The sequence below is a fragment of the Opisthorchis viverrini genome (assembly GCF_000715545.1).
Source record: "Opisthorchis viverrini unplaced genomic scaffold opera_v5_131, whole genome shotgun sequence".
NCBI lineage: Eukaryota > Metazoa > Platyhelminthes > Trematoda > Opisthorchiida > Opisthorchiidae > Opisthorchis > Opisthorchis viverrini.
The window spans coordinates 699-7,626 of NW_008751784.1; positions in this window are offsets into that span (position 1 = coordinate 699).

Here is a 6,928-nt window from a genome sequence, read left to right on the forward strand (position 1 = left end):
TGATAATGGACAAGCCAGATTACATTGAAAAGGCCAAACAACTGCTAAATGACACCACGACCTACAAACCAATCGATCATGACCCAACTTCAAACGTCATCAATCGAATCAACCCGACGCTCAAGAAACTGCAAGAAACACACGAGATAACCAGACAGGAACCATGGAAAATGAAAGCCGATGATACCAACATTGCACAATTCTACGGACTACCAAAGGTACACAAAGAAGGAACTCCAGAGAGAGTGTTACCAGTCGTTGTATAAAATACTGCATCACAGCATCTTGGAAACTCATCAACCTATGGGCCTACAGATTCCGTGCGAGGAATGGATTCTGGTTAAAGTGATCAACGAATTACAGTGAAAAATTCGAATTATGGTTGAATATTTTCTGTTCGATGCCTTGTGTTTCGTCCCACGTTTTGGAATATTATCAACAGCTGTTGCTTCATCATCAAATCTGAGTTTACTTTACCAGTTCGATTCAAATATCAAAACGAGCCATCTGCTCACAAAATTAGTGAAAATTGAGTATCCTCTCCAGGACTCGAGAATGGGAGTGTTGTAAAATTTTAATCTCACTCTACATGAGGTTCATCACTGGAGCATTCGCTGTCCCGGAGAAACTTAAACTGAACTCACGGTTTTGGCAAAGACAATGCTGTAAAACTGGTAAGAACGAACGAATGGTTAGGCCTCACATAATGGTTCCAAACCCACCTAAATGATGGAAGCCATCACCTCAAATTGCCCTCTTTCAGCAGTCAAAAACATAACCCGATCGCTCGTAATAAGTTTTAGTGGATACATGTGGTATTCGGACCCAGCAGACGCCTTTCTCCTCATGAAAGAGCACTCATTTGTGCCTTAGTTGAATATGAATAGGAACATTCACATGAACAGTTAACTGACGAGGTCATAACCACAAGTCCCCTATCCTATTCCAAACGCCGAAAACCTGAAACAGTCCGAACATTTCCACATCTTCTTGATGGAACACAAAAACTCATAAGTTTCCCGAGGTCTCTTCGACAGTCCATGACTGGTTCTGGCCTTCTCGGGACTAATCAGACAAGTCGAATCCCCGGGTTTCCCTCAAAGATATATTTGAAGCCCAACTTGTAGGAAATTAATTTTAAATTAGGTTTGTTGTAACAAAGCACTTAACTGGATCCCAGCTAAAACTCACGTCCATGATAATCTTTAGTTGAATATGTTACAAAAACGACGCTTCACGAAACAGTGTATTTTCCATTAAAATAAATGCATATATGATCTATAGTGTAGACACTGCAACATACGAATAGTTTATTTTTCACAACTTGAGGGCGCGGATAGGTGATTAGGCAACTGAATACGATTTGGGGCGTTCGTTGCATTAGCCTTGGATGACAAAACAATTTGCTCATCCATTGTGATTCATAACCACGCAAAACCAGCACTTCACTTCGAATTATTGCTCTGAACTCGTTCATCAAAGCCACTTACAACCATCTGGAGTGTGCAGACGGATTAGTGTCGTTCGCTAATCAAAGTTCATAGGAATCTTAGCTACTTCAATGCATGTTGAATGTACGGACCTGGCGCACACTAGTGTATCTATTGGGTCAGGTGGTCGGTCAGTTGGACCCCGGTCAAAACTGCACATGATAACAACTGAATACCAGTGTTCAGCGAAGAATCCATTTGATGGTAGCTTTCAGACCGATCGTTCATACCGAACGTGTTTATATCACGCAGCCGCAACAAGCTGTGTTTATGCATGTGACGTGAACGATTCGTTTGTTGTCTGAAAAGAGTAAAGTATCACTTACTAGATACACTTGTTTGCAAAATGATTCGATTTCACTGGGATACTCAAATGACTAACCGCTGAATTCATGGAATTCTCCAACTAAGGGGTGGTGCACAAAGGCCTTCTGATGTCCCAATTGGGACGATGTTCGAGATGTCGTAGCATATTATCCAGTGAAACGCAGCTGCGATTCAGTTGAGGATTCCGTGCAAAAACTGGTTTAAAAATGAACATGAACTGTGTACGTTCTGTGTTAAATTAGAACATACGGTTGACAGAAATTCGGGGGCTGGTGAGCCTCGGAATTGGGGCTGTGGTTTAATGTTGAGGAGGTTCAGTTACTATGTAACCTTCTGGCCGTTGAACCGACAGTTTTTCAATTTCAACATAGACACTAATTCCACCGCACTGACTTTTGATTATCTTAGGAATTTTGTTCACTGGTCCGCGGTCATAAAGCCGTCTTTCTCCCACATTGACGGTACGAAACATGCAAATGGCACAGTAAAAGGTAAGTAATGAAACAATGGTGGGGGAGCTTCTCAAACTAAACGCCAAACAGGTGATGAGTTTAAGTTGGTCGGATCGTTTTTTCTGGTTGGACGACAATCTTTTACCGAGCGCATATCAAATGTCAGACCCATAACCCTACCATAAAAATGTCACATGGAAAAAATCCGTAGAAATCCAAACACTTCTGGGATGTGAAGGTCCACCATCCTAAGTTACATCTAGGACTAACTGACATTGTATACTCCTTCTGAATATGGACATCTCTCCAAAGTTGTTGGCTTGTACGGAAAGCTGAGCAGTTGATGTGAAAACGTTTCGTTAGCATTCAAGAAAATACTACCACCGAAAAGTGAACTGATGACATTTCTTGACAAGGTGCCTGTCGATCAGTTGATAAGCTCTGCGTAGAAGTCACGAACTGGTGGATCTATCCTAGCCAACAATCTTTTTCTGCAGTGCCAGGTTATTAGCTTTCAACATTTTCGATTCATTGGTGGATTTTCAGTGCGTTGCACCAACAACAGTGTAGAAAAGCTGCTGCAATCTGCTATTCAGCTCAGCGGGAAAGTCAGTTGTCAGAAAGATGGGTTCCACTGATATATAAGCCCGTTTTGCTCACATATTCACAAGTGAGGGTGACGGTCTTTCGCGGCTGAGTAGTTCTTTAGACTATCTCAAAAATGATTCCGCCGTATCGCGATATGTCGAATATCGCACCAACTGAGATATGAGGCGACCTGGTGAAGCATATTAAGTCGCTTGAGAACATCATAAACAGATTTGTCAGGATACAACCTAAGTCTCTCGCAAAACCAAATGTGTTTGCAAATGAGTGTACTTCGTTAAGTTCCTGCGATTTGGGTTCAAGTAGAACATAAGCTTGACGAACAGTTGGGGACTGCGTCTAACTGATGAGCCCCATGAAGGGCGAAGCCGGTCGAGGGCTGTCGAAGGATTTTCAGCAAACTTATGAGTAGTGTATCACCTCTATTTGCTTGAGCTTTGTTCGTCTCTCGGTTAACTTACCTCTAAATATCACACTAAGCTGAACAGTTCATATCAAGACAAACTGCACTTCTCAGTTTATTCAGATTTTAATTTCAACGCGCATAGCCTAATTAAATAGCTTCTTCAAAGATTTACAACCAATTGCAACTGCTGTGACCCGGATAAGAAGAGGTTTTGTGCAAATATCCTTACCATGAAATGGCTATCAACATTCTGGGGGATTTTTTACGAACATTTTCTTAAAATGAAACCACATAGTTGCAGAAATTGTGCAAAATTAACTCTAATGTGCCATATCCTGCAGCCAATTGCGCAGTGGTAGTAAAGCTTTACCAGCGGCGACGTTTTCTCACTCCTCAAACTAATATCCAATTAAAGTTTAAAGATACCCGACGTTTGCAGTGAAAAAGTAGCCATTCGGTTATTCAAAACCTAGCAGTTAATAGCTACAAGTTACTTAGTTGATCCCAGTCAGTCAATCGCAATAATCTTGCTTAAAAACATGTCTTCCGTGGCACTATACTTCAACACTGCTTGGATGCTTCTACGTGCCTCCGCCACGGATGTTATCACGCTTCGGCCAAACAATCGTATGTCCCATGTTGGCAACTTCAGAATCTATAAGAAATGCCATCACCTTTTCTTCGTTAAAAGATCGGTAAAGGGAATAATCCGCTTGCAGGAAGCAACAGTAATTTCAAGTTTGATAAACACTGGAAATACAAACTCTAGGAGGACGGAAACAAAAGGAAAAAGATGCGGCTCTTGTTGGACTCGAACGAACGGATTCCATACATAAACCGGGCGAGAATTCCCACAAACTGAGAGATATCATACGCTTCCTCAATAGCTCAGTAATGAATTCGGAAATTTTTGATCTGCCATACATCTCCCTAAGCCCTAAGAGTCGATACGGATCATTTCGTATTGTAGGTAAACTTTCAAGTACAGTGAAACGACGCGCGGCAAGCGCCTCAGCTGGTCGTTTGGTAGAGAAATTCTCTAATAAACATTCGGTTGGTTGTTGGCATGCATCGTTGGACTTGTCAACTTGTCCATACTCATGCCGAGGCGTTTTCGGCACTTTGAAGTTCTCTGCAAGTTTTCATCTCGCACAGGAGTCAGCCCCTGCTCAAAGGCTGGAAAACGGTGTTCGGGGTTTCCATTTTTTTGGAAGGCATCAGCAGTACGCCCCTGATAAACTATGGAGAATTCCAAATAGTGACTACCACTCGGTGCTGAGTAAATAATCGGCATTGCGGATAATTTGCACGCTTGTATTTACGCACAAGAATACTTTCAAAAAATGGTGACTCCAAACAGGGAGTTACTCCGATTCCGCGAAATCAACTGATGAACCCCTTCGGGTGATCCGAAGCGGATAAATGAATACGAAATAAAAGGGACGTAATCAGGCTCGTTCGACAGATCCTCAACTAATATCACAAAATAAACTACCCATGAACCCGTCCACCATGCGAGTGACACCCAAACCACAGAAAATTAGTTTAAATTCCTAACTTCCATGATATTCATAGGAAAAGTCATCATTGTTGCTAAAAACGAATGGAAACTGACTTTTCCGTTCATTGAAACGTCGCAGCCGTTTATGAGTAGATAATTAACAGTGAATTCAGTCGCTTTAGTTGGCTTTTGGAGATCATACCATTGCTTTACATAGCCCTCGACTGGCTCTACTCTCAATGCTTTCTGCAGCTACTCACCAATATTTATTCTCATTCATATCGGCGTATTGCCAGATAGATAGATAGATAGATAGATGGATAGATAGATAGATAGATAGATAGATAGATAGATAGATAGATAGATAGATAGATAGATAGATAGATAGATAGATAGATAGATAGATAGATAGATAGATAGATAGATAGATAGATAGATAGATAGATAGATAGATAGATAGATAGATAGATAGATAGATAGATAGATAGATAGATAGATAGATAGATAGATAGATAGATAGATAGATAGATAGATAGATAGATAGATAGATAGATAGATAGATAGATAGATAGATAGATAGATAGATAGATAGATAGATAGATAGATAGATAGATAGATAGATAGATAGATAGATAGATAGATAGATAGATAGATAGATAGATAGATAGATAGATAGATAGATAGATAGATAGATAGATAGATAGATAGATAGATAGATAGATAGATAGATAGATAGATAGATAGATAGATAGATAGATAGATAGATAGATAGATAGATAGATAGATAGATAGATAGATAGATAGATAGATAGATAGATAGATAGATAGATAGATAGATAGATAGATAGATAGATAGATAGATAGATAGATAGATAGATAGATAGATAGATAGATAGATAGATAGATAGATAGATAGATAGATAGATAGATAGATAGATAGATAGATAGATAGATAGATAGATAGATAGATAGATAGATAGATAGATAGATAGATAGATAGATAGATAGATAGATAGATAGATAGATAGATAGATAGATAGATAGATAGATAGATAGATAGATAGATAGATAGATAGATAGATAGATAGATAGATAGATAGATAGATAGATAGATAGATAGATAGATAGATAGATAGATAGATAGATAGATAGATAGATAGATAGATAGATAGATAGATAGATAGATAGATAGATAGATAGATAGATAGATAGATAGATAGATAGATAGATAGATAGATAGGTGGATAGATAGATACAGAGGGATTGATGGATAAGCAAGTAGATTTCACTAAGGATAATGTTATTTTTTTCCGAACACTGTGGTGCCATCAATCTTAGACCAACTGATGTTACCCATTTGACCTCTGTGGTTCCACAGTGTGATCACACTTCTTCGGATTTACAAAGAATTCACAGTCTCCCCTCACCATGATACGTATAGCTTTGCATTGGCCGTCTGTTTTATAACACCCATCACCAGTAGTACCTAGCATATTTGAGTTATGAATCTGTGAGTTTTATGCAATGTAATATTATGTTTGAAAACAAATGTGTCATGTAAACAAATATGCATGTACTTTGGATGGCCTCTTTGGTGCTTTAGTACAAGTTAAAACTAAAAAGCTGATTTAGGAGCCTGGTTTTTGTCGGCAGAGGAAGAAATTTTTCGGGGATACATAGACTGGGCTTTGTTTCAATTGGGGATCATTATTGATTGTTTTCAGCAATCATTTGGGCCATGTTGATTTTCACGCAGAAAAAAAAACAAAAATCAAATAATTCCAATGAAGTCTGGTCAACAGATGTGGTACTGTGAACTGAATATACGGTAATAAAATTGTACAATCCTCAGATCATTGGATTAATGGGGTTATATACACCAGTTTACAAGCTAGTTATTCCAAATGAGATTCTATACAGACAGGTAGCTACGAAAGAGTAAACCTACTCAAAGTTCATTATTACTCAAACCGGTCATAAGATGGCACAACCGACGAACTGACCGAATTAACATAGACGCACAAAATACAAGGCTTATAAATGCTCTATATTCAGATCAAAACAAAAATGGGATGAAGGCGCAAAACGGAAATAAAATACGAGGAATCCTGTTACACACCATACAAACAGCGTAAACAACGGTCTT